This window comes from Mytilus edulis, chromosome 4 (assembly GCF_963676685.1).
Source record: "Mytilus edulis chromosome 4, xbMytEdul2.2, whole genome shotgun sequence".
NCBI classification, from domain to species: Eukaryota; Metazoa; Mollusca; class Bivalvia; order Mytilida; family Mytilidae; genus Mytilus; species Mytilus edulis.
The window spans coordinates 73,687,089-73,706,933 of NC_092347.1; the positions used below are offsets into that span (position 1 = coordinate 73,687,089).

Consider the following 19,845-nt stretch of genomic DNA (forward strand, 5'->3'; position numbering starts at 1 on the left):
GTTAACACTTTTCATGGTATTATATCGTGAATCTCCTACAATAACTAAGGATCTCTAACATAATCGCAGTTTACTTTCCATGGTATTATATCGTGAATCTCCTACTGTAGCTTATCATCTCTAAAAAATTCACAATGCACACTTATCATGGTATAATATCGTGAATCTCTTACAAAAACTAAGGGTCTCTAACAAATTCACAGTTAACTTTCCATGGTTTAATATCGTGAATCTCCTACAACAACTCAGAATCTCTAACAAATCCACAGTGCGCACTTTACATGGTATAATATTGTGAATCTCTTACAATAACTAAGGATCTCTAACAAATTCACAGTTAACTTTCCATGGTTAAATATCGTGAATCTCCTACAACAACTTAGAATATCTAACAAATGCACAGTTCACTTTACATGGTATAATATCGTGAATCTCCTACAATAACTATGGATCTCTAACCAATTCACATTTAACACTTTTCATGGTATTATATCGTGAATCTCCTACAATAACTAAGGATCTCTAACAAATTCACAGTTCACTTTCCATGGTTTAATATCGTGAATCTCCTACAACAACTTAGAATATCTAACAAATTCACAGTTCACTTTACATGGTATAATATTGTGAATCTCTTACAATAACTAAGAATCTCTAACAAATTCACAGTTAACTCTTTTCATGGTTTAATATCGTGAATCTCCTACAATTACTATGGATCTCTAATCAATTCACAATTCACTTTCCTTGGTATTCTATTGTGAATCTCCTACTTTAACTATGGATCTCTAATGAATTCACAGTGCACAATTTACATAGTATGATATCGTGAATCTTAAACTGTAACAAAGGATCTCAAACTAGTTCACAGTGCAAACTTTGCATGATATAATATCGTGAATCTCCATTTGTAACAACGGATCTCTAACGAATTCACAGTGCACCCTTTACATGGTATAAAATCATGAATCTCCAACTGTAACTTATAATCTCTTACAAATTCACAGTTAACTTTACATGGTATAATATTGTGAATCTTTTACAATAACTATAAGGATCTCTAACATAATCGCAGTTTACTTTCCATGGTATTATATCGTGAATCTCCTAAAATAACTAAGGATCTCTAACACATTCACAATGCACACTTTACATGGTATTATATTGTGAATATCTTACAATAACTAAGGATCTTTAACAAATTCACAGTTAACACTTTTCATGGTTTAATATCGTGAATCTCCTAAAATAACTAAGGATCTCTAACAAATTCAATGTGCAAACTTTCCATGGTACAATATTGTGAATCTCCTACAATGACTAAGGATCTCTTTCAAATTCACAGTTAACACTTTTCATGGTATAATATCGTGATAACCCAACTGTAACAACGGATCTCTGACCAATTCACAGTTCACTTTCTATGGTATAATATCGTGAATCTCCTACAACAACTTAGAATATCTAACAAATTCACAGTTCACTTTACATGGTATAATATTGTGAATCTCTTACAATAACTAAGGATCTCTAACAAATTCACAGTTAACACTTTTCATGGTTTAATATCGTGAATCTCCTACAATTACTATGGATCTCTAATCAATTCACAATTCACTTTCCTTGGTATTATATGGTGAATCTCTTACAATAACTAAGGGTCTCTAACCAATTCACAGTTAACACTTTTCATGGTATTATATGGTGAATCTCTTACAAAAACTAAGGATCTCAAACTAGTTCACAGTGCAAACTTTGCATGATATAATATCGTGAATCTCCATTTGTAACAACGGATCTCTAACGAATTCACAGTGCACCCTTTACATGGTATAAAATCATGAATCTCAAACTGTAACTTATAATCTCTTACAAATTCACAGTTTACTTTACATGGTATAATATTGTGAATCTTTTACAATAACTATAAGGATCTCTAACATAAACGCAGTTTACTTTCCATGGTATTATATCGTGAATCTCCTACTGTAGCTTATAATCTCTAAAAAATTCACAATGCACACTTTACATGGTATAAAATTGTGAATATCTTACAATAACTAAGAATCTTTAACAAATTAACAGTTTACTTCAAATTCAATGTGCAAACTTTCCATGGTACAATATTGTGAATCTCCTACATTGACATTGACATCGTGATAACCCAACTGTAACAACGGATCTCTAACCAATTCACAGTTCACTTTCCATGGTATAATATCGTGAATCTCCTACAATTACTATGGATCTCTAATCAATTCACAATTCACTTTCCTTGGTATTATATGGTGAATCTCTTACAATAACTAAGGATCTCTAACAAATTCACAGTTAACTTTCCATGGTTTAATATCGTGAATCTCCTAAAATAACTTAGAATATCTAACAAATTCACAGTTCACTTTCCATGGTATAATATCGTGAATCTCCTACAATTACTATGGATCTCTTATCAATTCACAATTCACTTTCCTTGGTATTATATGGTGAATCTCTTACAATAACTAAGGATCTCTGACAAATTCACAGTTAACTTTCCATGGTTTAATATCGTGAATCTCCTAAAATAACTTAGAATATCTAACAAATTCACAGTTCACTTTCCATGGTATAATATCGTGAATCTCCTACAATTACTATGGATCTCTTATCAATTCACAATTCACTTTCCTTGGTATTATATGGTGAATCTCTTACAATAACTAAGGATCTCTGACAAATTCACAGTTAACTTTCCATGGTTTAATATCGTGAATCTCCTAAAATAACTTAGAATATCTAACAAATTCACAGTTCACTTTCCATGGTATAATATCGTGAATCTCCTACAATTACTATGGATCTCTTATCAATTCACAATTCACTTTCCTTGGTATTATATGGTGAATCTCTTACAATAACTAAGGATCTCTAACAAATTCACAGTTAACTTTCCATGGTTTAATATCGTGAATCTCCTAAAATAACTTAGAATATCTAACAAATTCACAGTTCACTTTACATGTATAATATCGTGAATCTCCTACAATAACTATGGATCTCTAACCAATTCACAGTTAACACTTTTCATGGTATTATATCGTGAATCTCCTACAATAACTAAGGATCTCTAACATAATCGCAGTTTACTTTCCATGGTATTATATCGTGAATCTCCTACTGTAGCTTATAATCTCTAAAAAATTCACAATGCACACTTTAGATGGTATAATATTGTCAATCTCTTACAATAACTAAGAGTCTCTATCTTATTCACAGTTCACTTTCCATGGTTTAATATCGTGAATCTCCAACAATAACTATGGATCTCTAACATAATCGCAGTTTACTTTCCATGGTATTCTATTGTGAATCTTCTACCTTAACTATGGAACTCTAATGAATTCACAGTGCATAATTTACAGAGTATGATATCGTGAATCTTAAACTGTAACAAAGGATCTCAAACTAGTTCACAGTGCAAACTTTGCATGATATAATATCGTGAATCTCCATTTGTAACAACGGATCTCTAACGAATTCACAGTGCACCCTTTACATGGTATAAAATCATGAATCTCAAACTGTAACTTATAATCTCTTACAAATTCACAGTTTACTTTACATGGTATAATATTGTGAATCTTTTACAATAACTATAAGGATCTCTAACATAAACGCAGTTTACTTTCCATGGTATTATATCGTGAATCTCCTACTGTAGCTTATAATCTCTAAAAAATTCACAATGCACACTTTACATGGTATAAAATTGTGAATATCTTACAATAACTAAGAATCTTTAACAAATTCACAGTTTACTTCAAATTCAATGTGCAAACTTTCCATGGTACAATATTGTGAATCTCCTACATTGACATTGACATCGTGATAACCTAACTGTAACAACGGATCTCTAACCAATTCACAGTTCACTTTCCATGGTATAATATCGTGAATCTCCTACAATTACTATGGATCTCTAATCAATTCACAATTCACTTTCCTTGGTATTATATGGTGAATCTCTTACAATAACTAAGGATCTCTAACAAATTCACAGTTAACTTTCCATGGTTTAATATCGTGAATCTCCTAAAATAACTTAGAATATCTAACAAATTCACAGTTCACTTTCCATGGTATAATATCGTGAATCTCCTACAATTACTATGGATCTCTTATCAATTCACAATTCACTTTCCTTGGTATTATATGGTGAATCTCTTACAATAACTAAGGATCTCTGACAAATTCACAGTTAACTTTCCATGGTTTAATATCGTGAATCTCCTAAAATAACTTAGAATATCTAACAAATTCACAGTTCACTTTCCATGGTATAATATCGTGAATCTCCTACAATTACTATGGATCTCTTATCAATTCACAATTCACTTTCCTTGGTATTATATGGTGAATCTCTTACAATAACTAAGGATCTCTGACAAATTCACAGTTAACTTTCCATGGTTTAATATCGTGAATCTCCTAAAATAACTTAGAATATCTAACAAATTCACAGTTCACTTTCCATGGTATAATATCGTGAATCTCCTACAATTACTATGGATCTCTTATCAATTCACAGTTAACACTTTTCATGGTATTATATCGTGAATCTCCTACAATAACTAAGGATCTCTAACATAATCGCAGTTTACTTTCCATGGTATTATATCGTGAATCTCCTACTGTAGCTTATAATCTCTAAAAAATTCACAATGCACACTTTAGATGGTATAATATTGTCAATCTCTTACAATAACTAAGAGTCTCTATCTTATTCACAGTTCACTTTCCATGGTTTAATATCGTGAATCTCCAACAATAACTATGGATCTCTAACATAATCGCAGTTTACTTTCCATGGTATTCTATTGTGAATCTTCTACCTTAACTATGGAACTCTAATGAATTCACAGTGCATAATTTACAGAGTATGATATCGTGAATCTTAAACTGTAACAAAGGATCTCAAACTAGTTCACAGTGCAAACTTTGCATGATATAATATCGTGAATCTCCATTTGTAACAACGGATCTCTAACGAATTCACAGTGCACCCTTTACATGGTATAAAATCATGAATCTCAAACTGTAACTTATAATCTCTTACAAATTCACAGTTTACTTTACATGGTATAATATTGTGAATCTTTTACAATAACTATAAGGATCTCTAACATAAACGCAGTTTACTTTCCATGGTATTATATCGTGAATCTCCTACTGTAGCTTATAATCTCTAAAAAATTCACAATGCACACTTTACATGGTATAAAATTGTGAATATCTTACAATAACTAAGAATCTTTAACAAATTCACAGTTTACTTCAAATTCAATGTGCAAACTTTCCATGGTACAATATTGTGAATCTCCTACATTGACATTGACATCGTGATAACCTAACTGTAACAACGGATCTCTAACCAATTCACAGTTCACTTTCCATGGTATAATATCGTGAATCTCCTACAATTACTATGGATCTCTAATCAATTCACAATTCACTTTCCTTGGTATTATATGGTGAATCTCTTACAATAACTAAGGATCTCTAACAAATTCACAGTTAACTTTCCATGGTTTAATATCGTGAATCTCCTAAAATAACTTAGAATATCTAACAAATTCACAGTTCACTTTCCATGGTATAATATCGTGAATCTCCTACAATTACTATGGATCTCTTATCAATTCACAATTCACTTTCCTTGGTATTATATGGTGAATCTCTTACAATAACTAAGGATCTCTGACAAATTCACAGTTAACTTTCCATGGTTTAATATCGTGAATCTCCTAAAATAACTTAGAATATCTAACAAATTCACAGTTCACTTTCCATGGTATAATATCGTGAATCTCCTACAATTACTATGGATCTCTTATCAATTCACAATTCACTTTCCTTGGTATTATATGGTGAATCTCTTACAATAACTAAGGATCTCTGACAAATTCACAGTTAACTTTCCATGGTTTAATATCGTGAATCTCCTAAAATAACTTAGAATATCTAACAAATTCACAGTTCACTTTCCATGGTATAATATCGTGAATCTCCTACAATTACTATGGATCTCTTATCGATTCACAATTCACTTTCCTTTGTATTATATGGTGAATCTCTTACAATAACTAAGGATCTCTAACAAATTCACAGTTAACTTTCCATGGTTTAATATCGTGAATCTCCTAAAATAACTTAGAATATCTAACAAATTCACAGTTCACTTTACATGTATAATATCGTGAATCTCCTACAATAACTATGGATCTCTAACCAATTCACAGTTAACACTTTTCATGGTATTATATCGTGAATCTCCTACAATAACTAAGGATCTCTAACATAATCGCAGTTTACTTTCCATGGTATTATATCGTGAATCTCCTACTGTAGCTTATAATCTCTAAAAAATTCACAATGCACACTTTAGATGGTATAATATTGTCAATCTCTTACAATAACTAAGAGTCTCTATCTTATTCACAGTTCACTTTCCATGGTTTAATATCGTGAATCTCCAACAATAACTATGGATCTCTAACATAATCGCAGTTTACTTTCCATGGTATTCTATTGTGAATCTCCTACTTTAACTATGGATCTCTAATGAATTCACAGTGCACAATTTACAGAGTATGATATCGTGAATCTTAAACTGTAACAAAGGATCTCAAACTAGTTCACAGTGCAAACTTTGCATGATATAATATCGTGAATCTCCATTTGTAACAACGGATCTCTAACGAATTCACAGTGCACCCTTTACATGGTATAAAATCATGAATCTCAAACTGTAACTTATAATCTCTTACAAATTCACAGTTTACTTTACATGGTATAATATTGTGAATCTTTTACAATAACTATAAGGATCTCTAACATAAACGCAGTTTACTTTCCATGGTATTATATCGTGAATCTCCTACTGTAGCTTATAATCTCTAAAAAATTCACAATGCACACTTTACATGGTATAAAATTGTGAATATCTTACAATAACTAAGAATCTTTAACAAATTCACAGTTTACTTCAAATTCAATGTGCAAACTTTCCATGGTACAATATTGTGAATCTCCTACATTGACATTGACATCGTGATAACCCAACTGTAACAACGGATCTCTAACCAATTCACAGTTCACTTTCCATGGTATAATATCGTGAATCTCCTACAATTACTATGGATATCTAATCAATTCACAATTCACTTTCCTTGGTATTATATGGTGAATCTCATACAATAACTAAGGATCTCTAACAAATTCACAGTTAACTTTCCATGGTTTAATATCGTGAATCTCCTAAAATAACTTAGAATATCTAACAAATTCACAGTTCACTTTCCATGGTATAATATCGTGAATCTCCTACAATAACTATGGATCTCTAACCAATTCACAGTTAACACTTTTCATGGTATTATATCGTGAATCTCCTACAATAACTATGGATCTCTAACCAATTCACAGTTAACACTTTTCATGGTATTATATGGTGAATCTCTTACAATAACTAAGGATCTCTAACATAATCGCAGTTTACTTTCCATGGTATTATATCGTGAATCTCCTACTGTAGCTTATAATCTCTAAAAAATTCACAATGCACACTTTACATGGTATAATATTGTGAATCTCTTACAATAACTAAGGGTCTCTAACCAATTCACAGTTCACTTCCCATGGTACTATATCGTGAATCTCCTAAAATAACTAAGGATCTCTAACAAATTCACAGTTAACACTTTTCATGGTATAATATCGTGATAACCAAACTGTAACAACGGATCTCTAACCAATTCACAGTTCACTTTCCATATTATAATATCGTGAATCTCCTACAATTACTATGGATCTCTAATCAATTCACAATTCACTTTCCTTGGTATTATATCGTGAATCTCCTACAATTACTATGGATCTCTAATCAATTCACAATTCACTTTCCTTGGTATTGTATCGTGAATCTCCTACAATAACTAAGGATCTCTAACAAATTCACAGTTAACTTTCCATGGTTTAATATCGTGAATCTCCTACAACAACTCAGAATCTCTAACAAATTCACAGTGCGCACTTTACATGGTATAATATCGTGAATATCCTATTATGACTTAGGATCTCTAACAATTTTACAGTGCACAATTTACATGGTATGCTATGGTATTATATTGTGTATCACCTACCGTAACTTAGGTCCTCAAACAATGTTGCAAATAGGCGATCTCTAGAAAGTTCACAGTGCAAACTTTACATTTTATAAATAGTATCGATAATTTGCAATCTGTAACTAAGGATGCACTGCACATAGGCGATCTCTAACAAGTTCACAATGAAAACTGTACATAATATAAATAGTAACAATAGTTTCAACCTGAAACTAAGGATGCATATAGGCGATCTCTAACAAGTTCACAGTTAAAACTGTACATAATATGAATAGTAACGATAGTTTCAATCTGTAACTAAGGATGCACATAGGCGATCTCTAACAAGTTCACAGTGAAAACTGTACATAATATGAATAGTAACGACGATAGTTTCAATCTGTAACTAAGGATGCACATAGGCGATCTCTAATAAGTTCACAGTAAAAACTGTACATAATATGAATAGTGACGATAGTTTCAATCTGTAACTAAGGATGCACATAGGCAATCTCTAACAAATTCACAGTGAAAACTGTGCATACTATGAATAGTAACGATAGTTTCAATCTGTAACTAAGGATGCACATAGGCAATCTCTAACGAATTCACAGTGAAAACTGTGCATACTATGAATAGTAACGATAGTTTCAATCTGTAACTAAGGATGCACATAGGCAATCTCTAACGAATTCACAGTGAAAACTGTACATAATATGAATAGTAACGATAGTTTCAATCTGTAACTAAGGATGCACATAGGCAATCTCTAACAAATTCACAGTGAAAACTGTGCATACTATGAATAGTAACGATAGTTTCAATCTGTAACTAAGGATGCACATAGGCGATCTCTAACAAGTTCACAGTGAAAACTGTACATAATATAATAGTAACGATAGTTTCAATCTGTAACTACGGATGCACATAGGCAATCTCTAACAAATTCACAGTGAAAACTGTACATCATATGATTAGAAACGATAGTTTCAATCTGTAGCTACGGATGCACTTAGGCAATCTCTAACAAATTCACAGTGAAAACTGTACATAATATGAATAGTAACGATAGTTTCAATCTGTAACTAAGGATGCACATAGGCGATCTCTAACAAGTTCACAGTGAAAACTGTACATAATATGAATAGTGACGATAGTTTTAATCTGGAACTAAGGATGCACATAGGCGATCTCTAACAAGTTCACAGTGAAAACTGTACATAATATAATAGTAACGATAGTTTTAATCTGTAACTAAGGATGCACATAGGCGATCTCTAACAAGTTCACAGTGAAAACTGTACATAATATAATAGTAACGATAGTTTCAATCTGTAACTAAGGATGCACGTAGGCGATCTCTAACAAGTTCACAGTGAAAACTGTACATAATATGAATAGTAACGATAGTTTCAATCTGTAACTAAGGATGCACATAGGCGATCTCTAACAAGTTCACAGTGAAAACTGTACATAATATAATAGTAACGATAGTTTTAATCTGTAACTTAGGATGTACATGGGCGATCTTTAACAAGTTCACAGTGAAAACTGTACATCATATGAATAGTAACGATAGTTTCAATCTGTAACTACGGATGCACATAGGCGATCTCTAACAAGTTCACAGTGAAAACTGTACATAATATGAATAGAAACGAAAGTTTTAATCTGTAACTACGGATGCACATAGGCAATCTCTAACAAGTTCACAGTGAAAAGTGTACATAATATAAATAGAACCGATAGTTTCAATCTGTAACTACGGATGCACATAGGCGATCTCTAACAAGTTCACAGTGAAAACTGTACATAATATGAATAGTAACGATAGTTTCAATCTGTAACTAAGGATGCACATAGGCGATGTCTAACAAGTTCACAGTGAAAACTGTACATAATATAATAGTGACGATAGTTTCAATCTGTAACTAAGGATGCACATAGGCAATCTCTAACAAATTCACAGTGAAAACTGTGCATACTATGAATAGTAACGATAGTTTCAATCTGTAACTAAGGATGCACATAGGCAATCTCTAACGAATTCACAGTGAAAACTGTGCATACTATGAATAGTAACGATAGTTTCAATCTGTAACTAAGGATGCACATAGGCAATCTCTAACGAATTCACAGTGAAAACTGTACATAATATGAATAGTAACGATAGTTTCAATCTGTAACTAAGGATGCACATAGGCAATCTCTAACAAATTCACAGTGAAAACTGTGCATACTATGAATAGTAACGATAGTTTCAATCTGTAACTAAGGATGCACATAGGCGATCTCTAACAAGTTCACAGTGAAAACTGTACATAATATAATAGTAACGATAGTTTCAATCTGTAACTACGGATGCACATAGGCAATCTCTAACAAATTCACAGTGAAAACTGTACATGATATGATTAGAAACGATAGTTTCAATCTGTAGCTACGGATGCACTTAGGCAATCTCTAACAAATTCACAGTGAAAACTGTACATAATATGAATAGTAACGATAGTTTCAATCTGTAACTAAGGATGCACATAGGCGATCTCTAACAAGTTCACAGTGAAAACTGTACATAATATGAATAGTGACGATAGTTTTAATCTGGAACTAAGGATGCACATAGGCGATCTCTAACATGTTCACAGTGAAAACTGTACATAATATAATAGTCACGATAGTTTTAATCTGTAACTAAGGATGCACATAGGCGATCTCTAACAAGTTCACAGTGAAAACTGTACATAATATAATAGTAACGATAGTTTCAATCTGTAACTAAGGATGCACGTAGGCGATCTCTAACAAGTTCACAGTGAAAACTGTACATAATATGAATAGTAACGATAGTTTCAATCTGTAACTAAGGATGCACATAGGCGATCTCTAACAAGTTCACAGTGAAAACTGTACATAATATAATAGTAACGATAGTTTTAATCTGTAACTTAGGATGTACATGGGCGATCTTTAACAAGTTCACAGTGAAAACTGTACATCATATGAATAGTAACGATAGTTTCAATCTGTAACTACGGATGCACATAGGCGATCTCTAACAAGTTCACAGTGAAAACTGTACATAATATGAATAGAAACGAAAGTTTTAATCTGTAACTAGGGATGCACATAGGCAATCACTAACAAGTTCACAGTGAAAAGTGTACATAATATAAATAGAACCGATAGTTTCAATCTGTAACTACGGATGCACATAGGCGATCTCTAACAAGTTCACAGTGAAAAGTGTACATAATATGAATAGTAACGATAGTTTCAATCTGTAACTAAGGATGCACATAGGCGATGTCTAACAAGTTCACAGTGAAAACTGTACATAATATAATAGTGACGATAGTTTCAATCTGTAACTACGGACGAACACAGGCGATCTCTAAAAAGTTCACAGTGAAAACTGTACATAATATGAATAGTAACGATAGTTTCAATCTGTAACTAAGGATGCACATAGGCGATCTCTAACAAGTTCACAGTTAAAACTGTACATCATATGAATAGAAACGATAGTTTCAATCTGTAACTAAGGATGCACATAGGCGATCTCTACCAAGTTCACAGTGAAAACTGTACATAATATGAATAGTAACGATTGTTTCAATATGTAACTCAGGATGCACATAGGCAGTCTCTAACAAGTTCACAGTAAAAACTGTACATAATATGAATAGAAACGATAGTTTTAATCTGGAACTACGGATGCACATAGGCGATCTCTAACAAGTTCACAGTGAAAAGTGTACATAATATAAATAGTAACGATAGTTTCAATCTGTAACTAAGGATGCACATAGGCAATCTCTAACAAGTTCACAGTGAAAACTGTACATAATATAAATAGTAACGATAGTTTCAATCTGTAACTACGGATGAACACAGGCGATCTCTAACAAGTTCACAGTGAAAACTGTACACAATATGAATAGTAACGATAGTTTTAATCTGTAACTAAGGATGCACATAGGCGATCTCTAACAAGTTCACAGTGAAAACTGTACATAATATGAATAGTAACGATAGTTTCAATCTGTAACTAAGGATGCACATAGGCAATCTCTTACAAGTTCACAGTGAAAACTGTACATAATATAAATAGTAACGATAGTTTCAATCTGTAACTAAGGATGCACATAGGCAATCTCTTACAAGTTCACAGTGAAAACTGTACATAATATAAATAGTAACGATAGTTTCAATCTGTAACTACGGATGAACACAGGCGATCTCTAACAAGTTCACAGTGAAAACTGTACACAATATGAATAGTAACGATAGTTTTAATCTGTAACTAAGGATGCACATAGGCGATCTCTAACAAGTTCACAGTGAAAACTGTACATAATATGAATAATAACGATAGTTTCAATCTGTAACTAAGGATGCACATAGGCAATCTCTTACAAGTTCACAGTGAAAACTGTACATAATATAAATAGTAACGATAGTTTCAATCTGTAACTAAGGATGCACATAGGCGATCTCTAACAAGTTCACAGTGAAAAATGTACAAAATATAAATAGTAACGATAGTTTCAATCTGTAACTACGGATGAACACAGGCGATCTCTAACAAGTTCACAGTGAAAACTGTACACAATATGAATAGTAACGATAGTTTTAATCTGTAACTAAGGATGCACATAGGTGATCTCTAACAAGTTCACAGTGAAAACTGTACATAATATGAATAGTAACGATAGTTTCAATCTGTAACTAAGGATGCACATAGGCGATCTCTAACAAGTTCACAGTGAAAACTTTACATAATATGAATAGTAACGATAGTTTTAATCTGGAACTAAGGATGCACATATGCGATTTCTAACAAGTTCACAGCGAAAGGGAAATTGTCATTTTACTGTGAATGACTTACCTTAAATGGTATTCGACTAGTTCATCAAAAATTGGGTTTAAAATCGTAGTTCTGTCATAAGAACAAAAAAACCAAAATCCTTGTTTCTCAACGAAGGACCGCCCGACACTCGCGGCAGTGTTAGAGGGAATGACTGCATGCACATTCCCGCCGCTATATTTATTCACCACAAAAACTGTGACGTCGACAAACGTCGCTAACCGACGGCTTTTTTCTACCTTGTTTAATATTATGCGCTTGGGAAAATAATCCTCGAAGCCTATGAGTTTTAACCGTTACTCGAACGTAGTGCATGGTTATCTAAATAAAAATATCATGAATAATTACTGGTTACTCACATTCCTTTTGTAGTTTGGTTTTTCATTTTGTCAAAAGACATCTTTAATATCAGTAACGAGGACGTGATAGAGAGCACCCAAAACGTTCTCACGGCATGCAAAATAAAACATGGTGGAATGGGAAAACTGTGCTTCCTAAAACTTTTATAATAAACATATTAATTGCATGTTATACACCTTAAATTTATTTGTGGAAAGAAAAAAATAATTAGCATGTTTGTTTGATATTAAACACACAAAAAAATATTTTCAGTAGATTTTATCTTTATGTTTTTAGTGAAGAAGTGTGATCATTTTGTTTGATGCGAACGATATGCACCAACTGAAAGCACCAACACTGGTCTAATATGATTTTATATGAGTCTACAATATATAAATCGGCGAGGACACAAATTCAATGACCAGTTTCGTGGTGGTTGTTTTTATATAGTTATATATGCTTGATGGTATTCCGTCATTTTTATTGCCAGGCAACCTCAGCAGGCAACACTCGGGAGGCATTTCTAATACTACATGACATTAGGAATAAAATACAACATCTATGACTGCTAATTGTGATATAAATTTGCTATAAAAAAAACAAGCTTCATTTAATTTGGATAAGTTGTCAAATAAGTCATCTTACCACATCTCTTTATTTGGTATTTGAATGATACATGTATATTTATTTATGATATTGTAACAAATGATGCATAACCCTTATTACATCATACATGTATAAGTAAATTTTAGCTGTCTGTTAACTTGGAGCTCATACAAATATATATACATAAGCTCAATCATTGATGATACATTATCAGAGATAATATTTGCTAAATTATTATTAAAGGAAGGACTGTCAAATGCACAGTGAATATATCTACAGAAGAGGATCAACCTTGTCGGAAATTAAATATTACAAGAAAACACTGCTGTTCAATTTTTCCCTATTTTTAGCTCACCTGGCCCATAGGGCCAAGTGAGCTTTTCTCATCACTTTGCGTCCGGCGTCCGGCGTCCGGCGTCCGGCGTCCGGCGTCCGGCGTCCGGCGTCCGTCGTCCGTCGTCCGTCGTCGTCCGGCGTTAGCTTTTACAAAAATCTTCTCCTCTGAAACTACTGGGTCAAATCAAACCAAACTTGGCCACAATCATCATTGGGGTATCTAGTTTAAAAAATGTGTGGCGTGATCCGGTCAACCAACCAAGATGGCCGCCACGGCTAAAAATAGAACATATGGGTAAAATGCAGTTTTTGGCTTATAACTCAAAAACCAAAGCATTTTGAGGAAATCTGACATGGGGTAAAAATGTTTATCAGGTCAAGATCTATCTGCCCTGAAATTTTCAGATGAATCGGTCAATCGGTTGTTGGGTTGCTGCCCCTGAATTTGTAATTTTGAGGAAATTTTGCTGTTTTTGGTTATTATCTTGAATATTATTAATAGATAGAGATAAACTGTAAACAGCAATAATGTTCAGCAAAGTAAGATCTACAAATAAGTCAACATGACCAAAATGGTCAGTTGATCCCTTTAGGAGTTATTGCCCTTTATAGTCAATCTTTAACCATTTTTCATAAATCTAAGTAATCTTTTACAAAATCTCCACTGAAACTACTAGGCCACAATCATCTTTGGGGTATCTAGTTTGAAAAATGTGTCCGATGACCTGGCCATTCAACCAAGATGGCCGCCACGGCTAAAAATAGAACATAGGGGTAAAATGCAGTTTTTGGCTTATAACTATGAAACCAAAGCATCTAGAGCAAATCTGACAAGAAGTTAAATTGTTAATCAAGTCAATATCTATCTGCCCTGAATTTTTCAGATGAATTGGACAACTGGTTGTTGGGTTGCTGCCCTCCAATTGGTAATTTTTAAAGAATTTTTGCCGTTTTTGGTTATCTTGAATACTATTATAGATAGCGATAAACTGTAAACAGCAATAATGTTCAGCAAAGTAAGATCTACAAATAAGTCAACATGACCTAAATGGTCAATTGACCCCTTAAGGAGTTATTGCCCTTTATAGTCAATTTTTAACAATTTTCATTAATTTGGTAAATTTATGTAAATTTTTACCAAATATAGTTCTCTGTTACTAATGGGCAAAGTTCATTATAGATATAATTGTAAGAAGCAAAATCGTTCAGTAAAGTAAGAACTTCAAACACATCACCATCACCAAAATACAATTTTGTCATGAATCCATTTGTGTCCTTTGTTTAATATGCACATAGACCAAGGTGAGCGACACAGGCTCTTTAGAGCCTCTAGTTTTGTCTCATTTTTATTGTTTTTCCCTTTCAGCATTTTTTTTTAAACAGAGATCTTTAAAACTTAAAGCTATTTAGAAGTGAAACTTATATCAAAACTTTGATCATCTATTATAATTGTTAGTTAAGATTATAAATATACTTTAAGACTGTATAGACTTAAGCACGATATTGCGTCTCAAATGGTAAGGTCAAATTTTTACGTTTTACGGCGATTAATGATTATTTGGGATCATTTTTATTATTTCGCTTGCAATTTTTGTTTTGCACAACAAATTGGATACTTCTTATTGCTTGGTTGTACTGAATACGCATTGAATATTTCCAACTGAACGTAACGTAAGCAACAAATAAACATGGGTAATGCATAAGTCTATATGAAATGAGTAGATATATATACGGTATGATGCGTGCCAATGAGACAACTCTCTACCTGAGACCAATTGACATGAAACGTAATAAAATGCAACCTTTCACCATTTAGATCCGAAAAGGAGGAAGATATATATTTTGCTTTAATACAAGTGTGGACACAGATGAGTGTGGATAGTATGTATGGATGTTTGACAGTGTCTTATGACAAAATGAGTTCTTTGTTTTTTCTATATGGTGTTATTAACTATGTTGCACGATGACAACCAATCTGAGCATTATGAGTGTTATTTATTAAATTTTTTATGCCCCCACCTACAATAGTAGATGGGCATTATGTTTCTGGTCTGTGGGTCCGTTCGTTCGTTTGTCCCGCTTTAGGTTAAAGTTTTTGGTCAAGGTAGTTTTTGATGAAGCTGAAGTCCAATCAACTCGAAACTTAGTACACATGTTCATTATGATATGATCTTTCTAATTTTAAAGCCAAATTAGACTTTTGACCCCAATTTCACGGTCCATTGGACATAGAAAATGAAAGTGGGAGTTTCAGGTTAAAGTTTTTGGTCAAAGTAGTTTTTGATGAAGCTGAAGTCCAATCAACTTGAAACTGAGTACACTTGTTGCATATGATATGATCTTTCTAATTTCAAAACTCATAACTGCTCCAAAAGTAATCTGATAGAATTTCAAGCATTTTAAGCCAATATTATCAACATCTACTAATGAGTCTTAATATGTCTACATATCTAAAAGTCATAGTATTCAAAAGGTAATGCAAAATTATTCCTTTTCATTTTTTTTTTGTTATATGGATACACATTTTAGTGATACATGTACCAATACAATATTTGTTGTGGTATGAAAGTGCAGTAATTAGCATTTACTGTAACTATGTTAATTCACACAAATTGAAATATAAACAAATGAATGGACCAGATGCTCCGCAGAGCCCAGCTTTATACGACTGCAGAGGTCGAAGCCTGAACAGTTGGGGCTAGTATTGACACAACATTCAAGCTGGAAACAGCTCTGAGTTTGGATTGTGATTAAATAGATGACACAGCTTAGGTTTCTGACACAGAATGAATGTGGTCTTATGAACTTAAAATATTTGTTTTGCTTTTGGGTTAGGAGCAATTCACTATGCTGTTGAATATTAATCCTTTCAAACAAAAATATCTGAAGAAATTTTCTTTTTAATTTCTGAAATGAGAAACATTTAGAGGAGACAAACTTCAGTTAAGAGATCAGAAACTAAAAAAATGTATAATTTTTCCATTTTTAAAAGGGCATACCCTAGAAAGTGCTTGCAATCACTGTAGTGGTTATTAATGACTGCTTTAATTTATCAGTTGGTAATAAAGTGAATATTGCATTGTATATTGTATAATTGATTTAAGTTGACTGAACAAAGAAAGATAACTCCAATTTTCAAAGAAGATTTCATAAAGCATTGGTATTAGGTAATTCAACAACCATTCTGGACAAACTCCAATTAAGGGTCTTGAATTTACAAAAATGTTTGTTTTTGGTCCGTAATTATTAGACTGTTTGTCCCATAACCCACACAATATATCCGAACCTTCTACTTATGGTATTAAACATTGTGGTACAATTTCAGAACAATTGAAATTTTATACTTATACATGTACACAACTTTTTAAACCGACACTAAATTAAGGCTTGTTTTGGGCACCTTTGTACCCCTTATTTCTAAACCTAAGGGACTATAACCCCCAAAATCAATCCCAACCTTCCTTTTGTGGTTATAAACGTTGTGTTATAATTTTGTTGATTTCTATTTACTTATAATAAAGTTATTATCCAGAAAGAATACGTTGCGTTTAAATCATTGAGGCCATCTATTTTTATTGCGGGTTCCACATATTTAAATCGGAATTAAAGAAAAAATGGAATGTTGTTAGCAGAATCAAAACAGAAATGATGAACATTGCAACATTTTCAGCAAAATATAAATAGGATGGAGGATCTGTGTATTCACATTATCTGTAAAACTCTCCTTATTCATGTGAAGCGTGTGCTTTACATCGAGGCTTGCTATGCGTATCATTGACGCCACAGTACTTCAACCAATCAGACAATGTTTATTTTGGGCATTTGACTTTTTTTAACTCAGATTTTGGAATATTTTAATCGAAATTATAGAAAAATGGAATGTTGTTAGTACATATAAAATAGAAAATGATGAATACTTTTAGCTAAAGATAATATGGATGGGGGTTCTGTGTATTCACATTATTTGTACAACTCTCCTTACTGATGCCATATTTTGGAATTTCCGTGACCTAAATGGTTCGCGAAAATTAATATTTTTATATATAGTATAGTAATAAAAAGTTTGTCGGGAATTACAAGTTAAAGGGTCTTGCTGATAAAATTCACTTTACTTTCTAATAACGGTACAATTAGATTAAGAAATGAAACGATTGTCAGAAAAAAAGTTAATTATAATTCATCTCTATTGTGACAAGTAACATTATGAACTATTTAGAGGCAAATAACATACTCTACGACCTCCAACATGGTTTCCGAAAATCGAGATCATGTGAATCACAACTAATTCAATTTATACAAGAACTTCATAACAACAACAGCAAAAATATACAAACAGACCTCATTATTATGGATTTTGCCAAGGCCTTCGATAAGGTTCCCCACAAACGTCTACTCTACAAACTAAAATACTATGGCATTCAAGGGAACACTCTAAAATGGATTCAGGCTTTCTTATAAGACCGCACGCAAAAAGTGGTAGTAGACGGAATAACATCAAATATAGCACCAGTAACAGCAGGGTCCCCCAAGGAACCGTCCTTGGGCCTATACTCTTTTTAATTTACATTAACGATTTTCCAGAATACCTTGAACACAGCAAATTACGACTCTTCGCTGATGATAGCATTATATACCGAGAAATTACATGTCAACAAGACTGCACAAATTTACATAAAGATCTTAATGCAGCAGCTAAATGGGAGGCTGATTGGCCCATGACCTTCCATCCAGGAAAATGCACAATCTTAACCATCACACACAAAAAGAAACCATTTTAAAAACACGATTACATCCTACATAACCATATTTTAGAACCAGTAACATCTGCAAAATATCTCGGCGTAACCCTACAGTCTAACTTAAAATGGAACAATCACTACGACAACATCATAGCAAATGCAAATAAATCTCTTGGCTTTCTGATGCGAAACTTAAAAATTTCTAACACCAGTATCAAATCCCGTGCTTACCAATCAATAGTGAGACCAAAACTTGAATATGCCTGTAGTTTATGGGATCCACACACAGCAGAATAAAAAAAATAAGCTTGAAATGGTACAGAGGCGTGCCTCCCGATATGTATGTAACAATTACCACAACACCAGTAGTGTTACATCCAGGTTAAACGAACTACATTGGCCCTCACTCACTGAGCGCTGCCTCAAAACCAGACTAATCATGTTCTACAAGGTCATCCATGGACTCATTGCAATCCCATCACTAGTCTTCATACCATCAGATACTAAAACAAGAAAATTACATACTCAAACATTTCGGCAAATATCCACCTCTAAAGACAGCTACAAATGGTCATTCTTTCCGCAAACAATCATCCAATGGAACTTGTTACCACAAGTTGTTGTAGCATGTCAAACCATTGAAACATATAGAGATCAGTTGACACCAACTGTTCGCCACAACATAATTTAATTCTATAAATAACAATGTACATATTTTTTTAATCACTTGTTGTTTTCTTTCATGTAAATATCACCAAGTATTCTACAAATTTAAAGATAAATTTTTTGTTCGTAGTTTTAATCATATACT

At 32.8% G+C, this 19,845-nt stretch overlaps 1 protein-coding gene across 1 annotated transcript in view; it reads right to left on the reverse strand.

Annotated features, from left to right (window-relative positions):
• Window positions 1-13,183, reverse strand: part of LOC139520462 (TELO2-interacting protein 2-like) — a 32,065-nt gene extending 18,882 nt beyond the window's left edge. The window contains exon 1 of the mRNA XM_071313071.1: window positions 13,036-13,183. The gene's annotated coding sequence lies outside the window, so the exon portion shown is untranslated. The remainder of the gene's footprint in view (window positions 1-13,035) is intronic.
• Between the last annotated feature and the right edge of the window lie 6,662 nt (window positions 13,184-19,845).